An 18,378-nucleotide genomic window follows, 5' to 3' on the forward strand; every position below is an offset into this window, starting at 1 on the left:
AAAATACTGGATAAACTCAGCATCACTTCATGAAAAAACATTACAAAAATGAGGAATACATTGCTGGGCAGTGGTGTCACATGCCATTAACTCCAGCACTGGGGAGGCAGAGGCAGATGGATCTGAGTTCAAGAACAGCCAAGGCTACACAGAGAAACCCTATCTGACAAAAAAAAAAAAAAAAGGAATAATAAAAAAACTACTCAAGAAACACCATCTGTAACAGTGTTGTCCTGAATAAGAAAAGGACCAAATGTTTCCTTGACAATTGAGAACAAAAAAAGAATTTCCAGTTTCACAACTGTTATTTAATAGAGTTGAGCCAGGCATGGTGACACATGGGTGTAATCCCAGCACTAGAAAGGCAGGTAGGTCTTTTTTAGATTGAGGCCAGACTGGTCTACAGAGTCCCAGGACAGCAAGAACTACATAGTGAGATCCTGTCTCAAAAAAAAATTTTTTTTTAAAAAGGAAGAGAGGGCCTGATGAGATGGCTCAGGGATTCAGAGCACTGGCTGCTCTCCCAGAGGACCTGGGTTCAGTTCCTAGCATGCACATGGCAGCTCACAACTGTTTGTAACTCCAGTTCCAGGGCATCTGGCACCTTCATAGAGACATATATGCAGGCAAAACACCAATGCACATAAAAAATAAAATTTAAAAGAAAGGAAGAGAAAAGAAAAATCAACATTGTTAAAATGTACATGCTTACCAGGTAGTGGTGGCACACCCCTTTGATCCCAGTACTCAGGAGGCAGAGGAAGGCAGACCTCTTAGTTCAAGGACAGCCAGAGGTATACACAGAAACCCTGTCTTGAAAGACAAAAACAAACAAAATGTTAGAAATTCTTGCCAAGATACCAATGACATTTTTTACAGAACTAGAAAAACACTCCTAAAATTGGTGAGGAACCATAAGAGACCTTGAGTAATCGGACATCATTAGCAAAAAGAACAAGGCTGGATGCATTAAAATACCTGACTTGAAAGCATGTTTCAAAGCTATCAACCAAATGGCATAGTACTGGCATGAAACAGACACATAGACCAACGGGACAGAATAAAAAGCCCAGAAATAACTCTGCATATTTATAGCTAACTGATTTTCAACAACGGCAGCAGGAATATATGTTGATGAAAGGAAGCACCTTTATTGAGCCCCCATGCATATAGTAACTATTACTATACTCCCAATTTCCATGAAGTAAGCTTTTTAGGTTCCCCATGTAAACGAGACACAGGGACTTGACATTTAATAGTGGTGAAGCATGTGCCTATCGTGTACGAAGCGTTGTGGGGGAAGATCCTTGTATTTCAGGTTGAATGACAAAAACTCGAATCAAAGGCTTAAGTGTAAGACTTGGGAATAGGAAGCTACTCACAGAACTAAAAAGGCTGCATAGCAATGGACAGAGTGAAGAGAATGCTTAGAGCTGAGCACAGTGACAGACAGTGTGCTGAGAGGCTGATCACAAACTGAAGGGCTGGGGCTGTGGAGACGACTCAGTGCTTGGGAGTGTTCCAGAAGGCTTGAGTTCAAATCCCAGCACCTATTATCAGGTGAGTCACAATCACATGTACCTCCAGCTCCAAGGAGGGATCCCACACCTCTGACTTCTGTGGGTACTTGGATTCACACAGGTATTCAAGTACACAGACACACATACACATACAAACAAAATCTTAAAAAGAATAGAATAAACTGGAAGCGCAGACTGGATAACTTAGTGAGCACCTTCCTCAAAGTAGAAACAGTTCAGCCAATAAGAGACACTTGCTGTCAAGCCGGGGAAACCAGCTTGTCCTCTGACCTCCACATGCATGACATGGCACACCTCAACACACACACACACACACACACACACACACACACACACACACACACACTAAATAGATGTAATGAAAGAGAAGAACAGAACTTGTTTTTTACATATCAAGGAGGAAAGGAGGGTAGAAGGGGAGAGAGAAAGAAGAGGAGGTCTGAGGATAAAACTGAGAGGTAGCGAGCCCATCTAGTATGTGTAAAGTACAGGCTTGAGTCCTCAATACCACAAAAAAAGGGAGGGGAAACCCCTTACAACTGGAAAAATATATTTGTTAATTGTACATCTGACAATATACAGAATATGCAAGAAACTCCAACTCAGTAGCAAACCCTAACTTGATCTCTCTTTTTTTTTTTTTTTTTTTTTTTTTTTTTTTTTTTTTTTTTCTTTTTTGGTTTTTCGAGACAGGGTTTCTCTGTGTAGCTCTGACTGTCCTGGAACTCACTCTGTAGACCAGGCTGGACTCAAACTCACAGAGATCCATCTGCCTCTGCCTCCTGAGTGCTGGGATTAAAGGCATGAGCCACCATTACCCAGCTCTAATTTCTTGAAATGGAAACTAGTAAAGGCACTTGCCACATGAACGTGACCACCTGAATTTGATCCTCAGATACCATAGAGAGAGAACAACTCCTGAAAGTTGTCCTCTGACCTCTATATTCATGCCCATACTCATGTATTCATCATACATGCATGAACAACAAAAATTTACATCAGGCAATGGTGGCACACACCTTTGATCCCAGCACTCGAGAGGCAGAGCCAGGTGAGCCAGGTGAATCTCTGTGAGTTCCAGGCCAGCCTGGTCTACAGAGTGAGATCCAGGACAAGCTCCAAAAGCTACACAGAGAAACCCTGTCTGGAGAAGAAAAAAAAAAAAGAGTAACAAACAAACAAAAACAGGTGCAAGGTTATTTTATTTATTTTTGATACTATCAGGGGTGAATCCAGGATTTTACACATTCTGGTCAAATGCTCTATTATTGAGCTACATCTCCCAGAGATTTTTGTTTTGTTTTATTTTTCAGATGTTATTCATATGCCCCATATGCTAGTTTCAAATTCATGGGCTCCAGTGAATCTCCCACATCACTAAAGTAGCCAGGAGTAGGAGAACTCACCGCATCACACACAAAGCCAACAAGCTAAATAAGACAACCAGGGGAATGATGGAAAAGAGAAGTAATCGATAAATTGAGCTCTGTGGTATTCCACAGTTAGGACATTTCAGATTCATTTCGTTCAAATTCCAGACATATTGTGTTGTCAGGTTCAGGTGCTGCATGTGGAACAGGAATCGGGAATGATGAAGGAGACCTAAAGCCAAATGAGCAGGAAAAAAACAAAAAAACAAAAACAACAACAACAAAAAAAAAAAACAACCCAGGGATGAGAACGACACAAATAACCCCCCCCCCGGGGGGGGGGGGCAGGGGGAGGACACTTGGAATTTTATGCACAGCACTGCATGGGAAGAAAATGGAAAGGGTGACTTTTTGGATGACAGATTTGCAAAGTAATAAAGTAACCTTCAGGAAAAAATGAGATGAGAAATTTAACAGGTGTAATAAGGGTTTTCATCAGACCTTGTGGAACTCGGGGAAACAGAGTTGGTCAAGGTCACAGGTTTGTCTCACAGTGTTAAAATGTCAGTGGAGGCTGGAAACTACCTATTTGAATGAGGTTAACTGCATATTTCTTCATTATTCTCCTACTGTGCTTATCAGCTTGGGAGCAGAAAACAGATAACCAGTTTAATCGAATTTAGGAATAAATCACCTGGGAGGATCGGAGCAAGGGCTGTCAAGGGTATTGAGGACACAGGAAAAGTGTTAAAACTATGGATCTTAAGGTCCAGGCTGCTGGATCCAGGATGGACATAAAGATTCTGCTAGGAAACTATCCCAAGTAAGAGTGAACACTAGGTGTGCCATAGGCAGGTACTGGTAAAAACTAAGTAAAATCAGACCCTCCCTGACGATGCTACACAGAAGCCCATAGCTTATCATTTTTTGGATTCCTGGTTTATCCTTCTCTAGCCCTGAAGCTTGAGTTCATTGAAAACAGAGACTGTCACAGCTGTGTGTTCTATAAAGTCAATGGACAGAGTGGGGTAAAGACTTCTATGGAATATTTTTCTAGTTGAATGAAATTCAGTGTGTGTATTTAAGGTGAACACTGGTTATGTATGATTTAAATTTTCTGAAACAAACAAAAGAAATAAGAAAATCTGGAAGCTGTTGAGGATGGTTTATGTATATTCCCCTCCAAATTCACATGTTAACATGCTCCAAAGAAATGCAATCCAGACTGAAAGTCTCCACCTGTGATAAAATTCAGAAACCAGAATCAAGAGGCACCCATATTTTTTGTTTGTTTGTTTTGTTTTATTTTTTATTATTATTATTTTTTGTTTTTTGTTTTTTGAGACAGGTCTCTGGCTCCTGCTGTCCTGGAACTCACTCTGTAGAACAGGCTGGCCTCAAACTCAAAGATCTACCTGCCTCTACACCCCCGGCTGCCGGGATTAAAGGGGTATGACGTACTCAAATCTTATTTTTTAAAAAAGATTTAGCCGGGCAGTGTGGTGGCTCACACCTTTAATCCCAGCACTCTGGAGGCAGAGGCAGGAGGATCTCTGTGAGTTTGAGGTCAGCCTGGGCTACAGAGTGAGTTCCAGGAAAGACTCCAAAGCTACACAGAGAAACCCTGTCTCGAAAAAATGAAAAGATTTATTTTTATTTATATATATAAGTGTTTTACTTGCATGTATGTCTGTGCACCTTATGTTTACGTGCCTACAGAGCCCAGAAAAAGGTGTGTCATATCCCCTGGAACTGAAGATACAAGCAGTTGTGTGCCGCCATGTGGATGCTGAAAGAACAGCCTAGCACCATCACAGAGCTGTCTCTCCAGCCCCAGACATCATTTTCATTACTGACCCAGAGGACGTTGGTGTTTGGTGTCCATTCTCTCACTACTGTAATTACTTTTATCAGGTATCAGCGACAATCCCGGAAGCACCCCCCCCCCTTTTTTTTATTTAATGTCGAATGTTGTGTATTGAAGGAGGAAAGAGGTCTTAAATACAGGCTTACAGCACAATGGGAGAACCTCGGAGGGCAGAAGTTCCCTACTGATGTTTTACAATCTTGCATCTAAGCTGTTAATGCCCATTATGCAGGATACACAGACAAAGAACTTCTTTTAAGCATTTAGGAGGAAGCACACTTTTGTATAAAAAGAGGTAATGTAGGCCGGGTGGTGGTGGCCCATGCCTTTAATCCCAGCACTCGGGAGGCAGAGGCAGGCAGATCTCAGTGAGTTGGAAGCCAGCCTGGTTTACAAAGTGAAATGCAGGACAGCCAGGACTGTTACACAGAGAAACCCTGTCTCAAAAAAAAAAAAAAAAAAAGCCGGGAAGCGGTGACACATGCCTTTAGTCCCAGAGCCAGGTGGATCTCTGTTAGTTCGAGGCCAGCCTGGTCTACAGAGCAAAGTCCAGGACAGGCACCAAAACTACACAGAGAAATCCTATCTCAAAAAACAAAGCAAAACAAAAAAAAAATAGGTAATGTATGTAGCCTATGTTTTTATTGTTGCTAATATTTATATTGTAATATTTATATTTAATATAATTTAACAATATTTAATATAATTTAACATTTAATAATATTTATATTGTAATAACTAGAGGTTAATTTGTTTATGTATATAATATGTATATATTTATATTTAAAATTTAAAAATGAGCAAGGCCTGGGAGTGTACACCTTTAATCCCAGCACTTGGGAAGCAGAGGCAGGAGGATCTCTGTGAGTTAGAGGTGTGACTGATCTATACAGCCAGGCTTATGTAGAGAGATTCTGTCTCAACCTGGTGCACATCTTTTATCCCAGCAACCAAGGTAGGAGGATCTCTTGTGAGTTTAAGGCCAGCCTAGTCTAGATAGTGAGTTCCAAGGCAGTCAGGACTACATAGTGAGACCCTGCCTCCAAAAGTAAAAAAAAAAAGAAAAGAAAAGAAAGAAACCAAAAACAAAACAACAAACAATAAATAAACAAGTAAATAAATAAAATTTTAAAATGAGTGCAAAAACACTCTCAGAGAACTGGCAAGATGACTAAGCTGGTAAAGACACTTGTCAAGCCTAACAGCCTGAGTTCCATTCCTAAGACACATGGGAGAAGGAAAGAACTAATTCCTGCAAGTTGTCTATTGACCTCCACACATGTGGCCTGCTACATACCTGTACGTGTACACACACACACACACACACACACACACACACATTGTAATTTAAAAAATTTTAAAAATATCTCAGAGTTTGATAGCTCCATAATGTCAAAACAGCTTTGAAATTGTGGATCCATCTCAACATGTGTGAATACAGCTCTCTATTTGCAGATGGCGGTGGGTGGGGGGCAGCTTGGGCGTGTTGAGGCATGGTTTCATGTATGTTACACTGGCTGAACTCTTGACAAAGCTGAGGCTGATCTTGAACTCCTGACTGTCCTGTCTCCACCTCCTAAGGGCTGGGATTACAGGTGAATGCCACCATGGCTTTACTTTCTTTAAGCATCTGGTTTGCTTTATATCTGATAAGCTATTTTTGGTATCAAGTCATCTTAATAGGCTAGATGTGTGATGATTCAGAAACATACAAAGGTTCACACTCATTTGTTCATTAAATAAACAAGTACTCAATGGTTAGCATGTGTGGGTATTGTTCTGTGATGGCAATGAATCAAACAGATGAGAATTCCTGTCTTTGTGGAGCTCATAGTTTAAAAGCAAAGGAAGAATACCACCAATAGTATAAAGCGTGCTACCAAATGAAAACTGATATAAAAATAGAATATGGGCTGTTGGGTGGGTTTGGAGAGGTAATTGTTGTTGTTACTTTGGTTAAACACAGACTCTGATGCTTGCTAACTACATGTTCTACCACTGAGTTATACCACTAGCAAATTATTACACAATTGCAAACTATTGCAATATTAAATGGGGTTGACAGGAAAGATGTCCATAAAAAGTTGAGATTAATGAAGCAAAAGTTTTTAGAGTATTAAGGATTGAACTATGCACTTACATCTGGGAGAGGGCCTTTTCCATGGCAGTGCCTCGGGGACAAGAGTATGCACAGCAGGGGGAGAGTAGAAACAGGATACTCGGATTATATAGACCCTCATGAGTCATCCAAAACTGCGGTGAAATGGGAAGCACTGCGAAAGAAAACATAGACTCTAAAAATGATTCATGCACATTTAATGCCTGAACCCCCCAGGGCCCAGAGAGTGACTCCTAAATACCTTTTACTGTTTGAAGAAATCAGAGCTCAAAGGAGAAAGGCTGACTACAGATCTGAAACAAGGATTGTATGAAATGTGCTTGGGAAATCTTTCTCTAGGAGAGTCCAAGGAAGCCAAACTGCCAAGAGTGTGTTAGAAGAACTCAGGAGCTTGCTTGGAGGAGCTCCCACTGACAAAAGAGGGAACACATTTCAACTTGAGCAGTTGAGAAGTACCTAGGAGACTATCTTAGCACACCTCTGGACATGTCTGTAAGAGCATCTCCAGAGAGGATTAGCTAGGGGGGCAACGCCCACTCTGAATATGGCAGGCTGGGGGGTCAGAATTGAGTAAAGCAAGGAAACTAGAAGCTAAGTTCAGGCATTGTGTCTCTCTGCTTCCTGGCTGCCACGAGGTTTGGAGTATTGTTCCTTACACCCTTCTGCCACAATGGACTGAATTCATGAGACAAAATAAATCTTTTCTCTTTAAATTGTTTTTTTCTTGGGTATTTGGTTACAGAAACAACAAAAAGCTAACAGAGAAGTTGATGCCAGAGATGTGGGGTCGTTGTAGGGTCCTTTTTTTGGTGGTGGTGGTGGGGGGGGGGATCGAGACATGGTTTCACTGTGTAGCTAGCCTTGGCTGTCCTGGAATTCACTCTGTAGACCAGGCTACTCACAGAGATCTGCCTGCCTCTGTCTCCCAAGTGCTGGGATTAAAGGTGTGTACCACCACTACCTACCATAGTGTTTATTCCTTTTTTGTTTTGTTTTGTTTTTCAAGACAGGGTTTCTCTGTGTTACAGCTCTGGCTGTACTGGAACTCACTTTGTAGACCAGGCTGGCCTGGAACTCACAGAGATCTGCCTCCCTCTGCCTCCCGAGTACTGGGATTAAAGGCCTGCACCACCACAGACCAGCATGTTTATTCTTGATGGATGTGATTTAGAAGCCTTTGGAATCATTGGTGGGAGCAATTTGGAAAAATTTAGGTATGCAGGCCAGTAGAGAAATTCTAGAATGTGGCAGGCAGACAGAACTTAATGGGGAATCTAGTTAGGGTCCTGAAAATTAGACTGCTGATAAGAATTTGGACAGATCAAGGCGGTGGTGGCGCACCCTTTAATCCCAGCACTTGGGAGGCAGAGGCAGGAGGATCTCTGTGAGTTCGAGGCCAGCCTGGTCTATAGAGTGAGATCCAGGACAGGCTCCAAAGCTACACAGAGAAACCCTGTCTCAAAAAACCAAAAAAAAAAAAAAAAAAAAGAAGAAGAATTTGGACAGAAAAGACTGCTCATGAGGTTTCAATGAGAAAGAGGACTGGACTGGGAAAAATGTGGACAAGGTATTTGGGGGGGGGTTGTTTTGTTTTTGCCACAATGTAACATTTTATGTGTGTTCTTGACCTAAGATTCTGTGGTTGGTTGTGTCTAATGGATTAAGTTAGTGAAGAAAATGTGATGGCTTCCCACATTCTGGCTTTCACATGACTATTATTGGCTGCCTTAGCTTCTAATTGCACAGGGCCACCTAGGAAAGTATTTCTCCATTTTTAGCCATCTAGTCACTCAAAGGCCACTGCAGCTATTATCCAAAGGTGGCCGGGTACTGCTCTAGCTATCAGCTGACCTTGGCATTACAGGTGTTACAAGCACATATAATGTAAGAGTTATAGGCCGGGCGGTGGTGGCGCACGCCTTTAATCCCAGCACTCGGGAGGCAGAGCCAGGCGGATCTCTGTGAGTTCGAGGCCAGCCTGGTCTACCAAGTGAGTTCCAGGAGAGGCGCAAAGCTACACAAGAGAAACCCTGTCTCGAAAAACCAAAAAAAAAAAAAAAAAAAAAAAAAAAAAAAGAGTTATAGGATCAGCCAGGCACAGTGGCACACATGTGTAATACCTTCACTAGGGATGCAAAGACCGAAGGATGAGGAACTGAAAGCCAGCTACACAGCAGCGTTGAGGCTAACACTGGCTACATGAGCCTTGGTCCTCCTCAAAATGAATGACTAAAACAAAGTTATAGGGTCCTTGAGGCTTTCACTTAGAGTTCATAGGAAGGCCTGAGAAGCCAGATGATGCATTGCATAGTAAAGATTCCTGTCGGCTTCCCTCGGAAGATCGATATGTGAAGTTCCGAGAATAAGGCTAAAGCTCCATAAGAGAGCATGTGAAGTTAGAGATGCCAAGAACGTGGAATGTCTGCCTAGGAAGTCTGCAGGCACCACGCGGTCCCAGCCCAAGAGCGGGCTGGAATTGACACAGCCGCAGGGGTGGCACTTCCTAAACCCTTTGGAATGCTTATCATATCATGTGCCCTAGATGCTATGTATGGGGCTATAGGGTTTAAAGTTTGCCATTCTGGATTCCAGTCCTGATTTCTATGCCTCCGCTCCTCTCTTTTGGGACAAGAATACCTACTCTGTGTCATTGTGTTTTTAGGGGCACATAACTTACTTTGTAATTTTGTGAGAGTTTCACAATAAGTTATCTGCCTGGAGTCTCAGAGGAGATGTTGGTGTTAAACTTTTTTTTTTTTTTTTAAGACAGGGTTTCTTAACATAACAGCCTGGCTGTCCTGGAATTTGCTTTGTAGACCAGGCTGGCCTTTAACTCACAAGAGAGCCACCTGTCTCTACGTCCCAGTGCTGGAATTAAAGGCATGGCCCACCACGCCTGGCTGTATTTGAACTTTCAAACATGTTGAACCTGTTGTGGCTTTGAGACTCTTGAAGAGAGACTAAATCACATGACAGGAAGAACATGAACCTCTAGATTTGACTTAAGGCTCACTTTATCAGAAAAATTAATTTCTTTCTCTTGTTTAAAACTTATTCTTTTCAGCTGGGCGGTTGTGGCATACACCTTTAATCCCAGCACTTGGCAGGCAGAGGCAGGTGGATCTCTGTGAGTTTGAGGCTAGCCTGGGCTACAGAGTGAGTTCCAGAACAGGTGCCAAAGCTATATAGAAAAACCCTGTCTCGGAAAAAAAAATGTATTCTTCTCACATACAATACATCCCAAATGCAGTTTTCCTCCATCTACTCCTCCCAGCGCCCCTCTCTGCCTCCCTTCTCCCTCAGATCCACTCCTTCTCTATTTCTCTTCAGAAAAGAGCAGGCCTCCCAAAGATATCAATCAAACAAAACATAAGTTACAATAAGACCAGGCACAGCCGGGCGGTGTTGGCACATGCCTTTAATCCCAGCACTTGGGAGGCAGAGGCAGGTGGATTTTTGGGAGTTCGAGGCCAGCCTGGTCTACAGAGCAAGATCCAGAAAAGGCACAAAGCTACACAGAGAAACCCTGTCTCAAAAAACCAAAAAAAAAAAAAAAAAAAAAAAAAAGACCAGGCACAAACCCTTATATCAGGGCTGGACAAGGCAACTCAGTAGGAGGAAAAGGGTCCCAAGAGCAGGTGAAAGAGCCAGAGACACCCCAACCCCCACTTTTAGGAGTCCTACAAGAACACCAAGCTAACAACCATAACATAATAGGACTTAGCACAGACCCCCATGCTCCATGATTGCCAATTCAGTCTCTCCAAGCCCCTATGAGCCCTGCTTAGTTAATTCTGTGGGCCATGTCCTCGACCCCTCTGGCTCCTTCCTCCCCCTTTTCTGCAGAATTACCCAATCTCCACCTGATGTTTGACTATGGGTCTCTGCATCTGTTCCCATCCCCTGCCGGAGGAAGCCTCTCTGATGATGGTTGGACTAAGCACTGATCTCTTCTTCTGACTTGAAATTTTTCTTTTCTTTCTTCTTTCTTATTTTGTTTTTGTTCTGAGACAGGGTTTCTCTGTGTTACAGTCCTGGCTGTCCTGGAACTCACTCTGTAGACCACACTGGCTGCCCTCAAACTCACAGAGATCTGCCAGCCTCTACTAAGATTAAAGGCATACACCACCATGCCTGACTGAAAAATTTATTTTCAATTTTTCAATAAAAAAGAAATGCCTAGGAAATCATCACAGAACACATCTGGTGTGTCTATGAAGGCCTTTAAGAGAGTAATAGGGAAGAGCCACCCTAAATGTGAACATCCACCCAAGATTGGATACCAGGGAAGAATAAAAGAAGGCTGTGAGTGAGCGCAGGTATTCTGCCTCTCTGCTTTTTGGCTGCTGAGGTGAGCAAGTTGGCTCTACCATACTCCTTCAGTCATGATGACGGAAGCCTCTGGCCATGATCAAATGTCTATTTTCCCTCCTCTAAGTTGTTTTTTTCTAGGTATTTTATGACAGTGACAAGAAAGCTAAATATAATGTCACAGGTTATTCATGCCAAAACTGTAGCTGAAAGGTCTTTTCAACACTAAGTATGCCAGTGGATAACCAGATAGAAAGTGAGAATAAGTTTCTTCTTATTGATTTATTTCAGTAAGTAATTAAAATACACTGATAATCATAATGGCATCACTTTCTCCTCTTTCATGTATATGGGTGGGTTTTTTTCTTCTTACATGTATATCTGTGCACCCCCAAGAATGCCTGGTGCCCACAGAGGCTGAAAGAGAGTGTCAGATCACCTGGGACTATAATGATAGACGGTTGTGAGCCACCATGTTGTTGATGAAACTGAATTCTGGTCCTCTGGAAGAACGGTAAGTGCTTTTAACCACTAAGTCATCTCTTTAGCCCCAATATCACCACTTTTCATTTTGTTTGTTTGTTTGTTTTTTGAGACAAGAGTTTCTTTTCGTAGCCTTTGCTATCCTAGAACTAGCTTTGTAGACCAGGCTGGCCTTGAACTCGTAGGGATCCACCTGCCTCTGCCTCTAAAATGCTAGGGTAGAAGGTATGTGCTACTGCTGCCCGGCTTAATATCATCACTTTTCAAGGTCTAATAAATTAATATATGCAGGCACTGATCCTGTTGACATCAAACAAGAGACGCAACCAGATAGTATATGTTCCTGACAACAATGTACATTGCCTATGAAGAGCTCTTGCCTAAAAGAGTAAAGATTGACTTACCAAAAGCAATCTACAGATTCAATGCAATCCCCGTCAAACTCCCAACACAATTCTTCACAGACTTGGAAAGAAAAATACTCAACTTTATATGGAAAAACAAAAGCTAAAAGATTCCTATACGATAAAGCAACCTTTGGAGGCATCACCATCCCTGACCTCAAGCTCTACTATAGAGCTATAGTAATAAAAACAGCTTGGTACTGGTACAAAAACCGACACATGGACCAATGGAATCGAATTGAAGACCCTGACATTAATTCATGCACATATGAACACCTGGTTTTTTGACAAAGGAGCCAAAACTATACAATGGAAAAAAGAAAGTATCTTCAACAAATGGTGCTGGCAAAACTGGATGTCGATATGTAAAAGGTTACAAATAGATGCATATCTGTCACCATGCACAAAACTCAAGTCCAAGTGGATCAAAGACCTGAACATAAATCCAGTTACACTAAACTTAATAGAAAAGAAAGTAGGGAGCACTCTTGAATGCATTGGCACCGGAGACCATTTCCTAACTAAAACACCAACAGCACAGACCCTGAGCACAACAATTTATAAATGGGACCTCTCAAAATTGAGAAGCTTTTGCAGGGCAAAAGACACGGTCAATAAGACAAAAAGACAGCCAACAGAATGGGAAAAGATCTTCACCAACCCCACATCTGACAGAGGATTGATCTCCACAGTATATAAAGAACTCAAAAAACTAGACATCAAAATACTAAACAGTCCAATTAAAAAATGGGCTAAAGAGCTAAACAGAATTCACAAAACAAGAACTACAAATGGCTGAAAGACATTTAAAGAAATGCTCAACATTCTTAATCATCAGAGAAATGCAAATCAAAACGACTCTGAGATACCACCTTACACCTGTCAGAATGGCTACGATGAAAAACACCAATGACAGTCAGTGTTGGAGAGGATGTGGAGCAAAGGGAACACTCCTCCACTCTTGGTGGGAATGTAAACTTGTACAACCACTCTGGAAATCAGTATGGCGGTTTCTCAGAAAATTAGGAATCGAACTACCTCAAGGCCCAGCCATCCCACTCTTGGGCATATACCCAAGGAATGCTGATTCATACCATAAAGATACATGCTCAGCTATGTTCACAGCAGCACTATTTGTAATAGCCAGAACCTGGAAACAACCTAGATGCCCGTCAATGGAAGAATGGATGAAAAAAAATGTGGTACATATACACAATGGAGTACTACTCAGCAGAGAAAAACAATGAAAGCATGAAATTTGCAGGCAAATGGATGGAACTAGAAAAAATCATCCTGAGTGAGGTAACCCAAACCCAGAAAGACAGTCATAGTATGTACTCACTCATAAGTATATTATAGATATAAAATAAAGAACAATCAGACTATAACCCATAGAACCATGGAGGCTATATATATAGCATGGAGGTCCCTAGGACGACTGTGATTTATAATAAATTTCGGTTTTACTCAAAAAAAAAAAAAGATGCTAGATCGTGTTTACAGTAATATTAAAAAAAAAAAACTGGAGGAGGCGGGAATGGGGGGTGGGCTCGGGGGAAGGGGAGAGGGAGGAGAACAAGGGAATCCGTGGCTCATATGTAGAATTGTATTGTAAAATAAAATAAAATAAAATAAAATAAAAAACAAAAAAAAGGAGCAAAGATTGAATATGAATTTAATAAAGCATTTGGGTATAACTGCTAATTTAGAGAACACACAGAACTATAATAAAAAAATACAAACGATGGGAAAGTAAATGTTTTATTTAACATATGTATCACGAGTTAAAAAAAAACAGCAACAACCAAAACAAACAAACAAACAAACAAAAAACCAAAAAACCCACCCTACCAGCCAGGCGCATACCTTTCATCCCAGCACTCAGGAGGTAGAAGACAGGCTAATATCTATGAGACTGCGACCAGCCTGGTCTACAAAGTGAGTTCCAGGACAGTCAGAGCTATGCAGAGAAACCCTGTCTCAAAAAACCAAAACCAAAACAAAACATCACCCTAACAAATGAGATGAATGGGTAACTTTTAAACTTAGAGACTAGGTAGATACAGCTATATTCCCAATGTTTGTACTTGGATTCTGAATCAATATTGTAAGAAATTAGGACATTTAATGAGATATCTGAACATTGACTTTGTATTTCACATAATTAGGAGATCATTGGGGCTTTTGTGTGTGTGGTGTGTGTGTGTGTGTGTGTGTGTGTGTGTGAGAGAGAGAGAGAGAGAGAGAGAGAGAGAGAGAGAGAGAGAGAGAGAGAGAGAGAGAGAGAGAAGAATCATACAGGTATACAATGTGACTGACTGACTGATTCTCACTCACTATGAAGTCCTGACTGGCCTGGAACCTGTTATGTAAAACAGGCTGGCCTTGAACTCACAGAGAACTGCCTGCCTCTGCCTCCTGAGTCTCTGAATTAAAGATGTATGCCATCAATGGGGCTTTTGTTTGGTATGATAATGGTGTTGTTTCTGATTTGTTATTATAAATACATACTGAATTCTTTATGGATGAAACTGATGTTTACGATTTGCTACAGAATAGTATGAAAATCTGAGTTAGGGCTTGAGTAAGTATAAGCAAAGCAAAATTAGTCTCAAATTAACAAATATGGAAGCTGGAAAATGGGTTCATGGAAATGTCTTTTCTTTTCTCTTTTTTTTTTCTCCTTTTTGGTTTTTCAAGACAGGAGATGGGGTTTCTCTGTGTAACAGTCCTGACTATCCTGGAACTTGCTTTTTAGACCACCTGGCCTTGAACTTACTGAGATCCACCTGCCTCTGCCTCCCCAGTGCTGGGATTAAAGGTATGTGCTACCACCGCCTGACTATCTTTTTAGTTTTAAAAATGAAATCAACTTGAAATTTTTTAAATATTTATTTATTAATTTTATGGTGTTAAAGAGACGCAAATGTGCCATAGTGCTCTCATAGAGGTCAAACGACAACTTGCAATAAATAGTTGATTCTCTTCTTCCAACAAGTGGGTCCTAGGGATCAAACTCAGGTCCTCGGATTTAGTGGCAAGTGCTCTTACCTGCTAAGTCCTTTTGCCACCTTAAAATCAACTTTTCAAAACAAAGTTAAACATTTTATAAAGTTTTAATGGGCCAGCGAGATGGTCCAGTGGATAAAGGGACTTGCTGCTAACATGTCTGATGGCCTGAGTTCAGTTTCCAGTTCCCACATGTGAGTTCCAGGACAACCAGCACTATACAGAAAAACCCTGTTGGCGGATCTCTGTGAGTTTGAGGCCAGCCTGGTCTACAGAATGAGATCCAGGACAGGCACCAAAACTACACAGAGAAACCCTGTCTCAAAAAAAAAAATATATAATGTAGTGTTCTGTGCATTAGCTATAATTGTTAACAAAATTGAGTGCTTCTATTTCATCTAAATAAATAAATAAATAAATAAATAAATAAATAAATAAATAAATAAATAAATAAATAAATAGTATTTGAGACACTATAGTTGAACAAGTTCATCAGATTCCTCCACCTAGAACTATGTATGGTTAGCCTGGAAGTTTCTTTTAGTGGCACTTGATAGCATGTATGAAGACCCTGAGCAGAAACCCAGCACTAATGTGTGTGTGTGTGTGTGTGTGTGTGTGTGATTTGTCACACGCTTGTACAAACAACTAAATACAGCTTCTCACCAGTTTCTCTTTTCCCTTCCTCCTTCCCCCTTCAACAGTCTCCCATATGTAAATGGAGAGGTGACCTTGAACTTCTGATCTTTCTACTTCTACTTCCTGAATATAAGTTTACAGGCACAGTTCTACTAAGCCTGGTTTCATATTGTGCTAGGAATGAAACCCAGGGCTTTGTACGTATCTTGCAACTTAAAAAACATATCATCATATTAGAATAAATTTATTCTCCATGCTCTGTCTCAGCTTCTTAGTCTACCTTCTGTGACTTATTTGAAGGGAATTTACAAAGTGACGACATTACTCCTAGGAAGAGGTGACCAAATGTCTATTCACCCTAGATCAGAAACTGAGGACAGGTTAAGGATACTGCCAAAGTTCAAACTTGATGAAGCAATGAATTTATTGGAGTTATTTACAGGATCAGAAATTACTCAGGTAACTGAATCACCAAAATCTCACCCCAGCAAGGATGACAACTCATGCAGGCTGGAAACCTGGAACTCACTGCACACCTCGAAGGAGGTTCAACAGGTCAGGACGTGTCCCTTCCAGGCAGCTTAGCTGGTCTCTTCCTCCTCCAGACAGCCCAGCTGCTCTAAGCTTCTTCTGGGCAGTTCAGCTGGTTTGGAGTTCATTCAGCAGTCCTTACTACTTATATATGCTAGTGAAGGGAGCGGTCCAGTGTGTCTGATCAGTTTCAGGGACTTCCTGAAGTCTTTGCAATATGGAATGTTTCACCTCCCCGAGAATATCCTGTGTCTTAAATAGCTTCCCCCCAAGATAGGTTTTTATATCAGAGTGCCACACAACAAATGTTGATTATTTTCATTCAGTTCTGTAAGCAATTAATTTGATACCAGCCCCATCAGCTTCACCTTTTCACACAGATAACTATAGAAATGTCTCTTCTCATTATAACTGTTTTATCTTTGAAAGATGAATTTGGCTTCTGTGTGTTTAAATTTGTCAGATTATTAAAACTTACAATTAGTAGTGTACTTGGTAGGTAGGAGAAATGTATCTCACAAGAAATTATATGGTGTCTCATTTCCTTTGCTCAGGAAAGTCATTTTTTTGTTGTTTTTTGTTTGTGTTTTTCAAGACAGGGTTTCTCTGTGTAGCCCTGGCTGTCCCAGAATGCACTCTGTAGACCAGGCTGGCCTTGATCTCACAGAGATCCACCTGCCTTTGCTTCCTGAGTGCTGGGATTAAAGGCATGTACCACCACTGTCCAGGAAAGTCATTTTGACTAACAGAATGCATGAAGGATGACAATGCATTACACAAGACAGCTAGTATTCTAATATTCCTTTTCTGATTAGTTCTGCCCTATTTCTTTATGATCTCCTCGCAATCCAATAAGCTCTATATCTATCCATCTTCTTGTTATGAGAATTTCAAGTATGATTTTTGAAAACTGAAAGAACAATGTATTAGATACTTGAAGAACATCTGTCTTCTCCTTTTCAAATCATTAATGTAACTGATTAAAGATCTATATAATATTCTTTTGCTATATAATTTAAAAAATTCATATTAATTGATGATCTCCACTGTTTCAGCATTTTGTAAAATTTAGAGAACATTACATAATTTAAAAAGATTTATTATATATGTGTGTTTTGTCTGCTAGTCTGTATGTGTACATGTGCATGCTTGGTGCCTGCAGAGGTCAGAAGAGCTTGTCAGATGCCTTGGAACTGGAGTTACAGATGGTTGTAAACCATCATGAGGGTACCTGTTACTAAACCAGGTCCTCTGCAAGAGCAGCAAGTACTCTTAACTACTGAACTGTTTCTCTGTCCCCATGTTTTTTTTTTTTTTTTTAAGGACAAATTACTAAATTTAATGGAAACTTCCAAAACATACCATTTTATGTTCTAACAAGTCAGTCACTCTTCATCACTGTGACAAAATGCCAGAAGCAATATAAAAGAAAACTTTTGTCTTGGCCCATAGTTTCTGAGATGGTTAGCTTGCTCTGTAGCATCCAGGATATTGTAAAGTAGAACACCTAGGCAACAGGTATTACTGTTCTCATATCAGCCAAGAAGAAAAGGAGAAGGAAGGCGCCATGGGCAAGATAAATTAATCCAGGGCACTCCCATTCCATTTAGGCCACATCTCCTAGTTTACACTACTTCCTAATAGTGCCATCAAATTATGAATCCATTGCGGATTAATACACCAATGAATACCACAATCCAGTTAGTTTTGAAAAGCCCATCATCTGGCAATCATATTTCCTACCACTGAACTTTTGAAGCTATTTAATATCCAAGCAATACCTCAAAATATCTTTTTTGTTTGTTTGCTTTGTTTTTATTTTTGTTTTTCCAGACAGAGTTTTTCTGTATAACAGTCATGGATGCCCTGGAACTCAGTGAGATCCCAAGTGCTGGAACTAAAGGCGTGCACCACCACATCCCAGCTTTAAAATAGCTTTAAAATAATCACTGTCATCTCTATCTTATGATATTTTTTCATGAAGTTAATTTGAAACTCAACTCAAAATGTCTTAAACTATACAAGGAGTTTCATAGCTCTTGGGAAGGTCATTGCTGATGTATATAAATTGGTTTAGTGGGGTTGGGGATTCAGCTCGGTGGTA

The sequence above is a fragment of the Peromyscus maniculatus genome, chromosome 7 (genome assembly GCF_049852395.1).
Source record: "Peromyscus maniculatus bairdii isolate BWxNUB_F1_BW_parent chromosome 7, HU_Pman_BW_mat_3.1, whole genome shotgun sequence".
Lineage (NCBI taxonomy): Eukaryota > Metazoa > Chordata > Mammalia > Rodentia > Cricetidae > Peromyscus > Peromyscus maniculatus.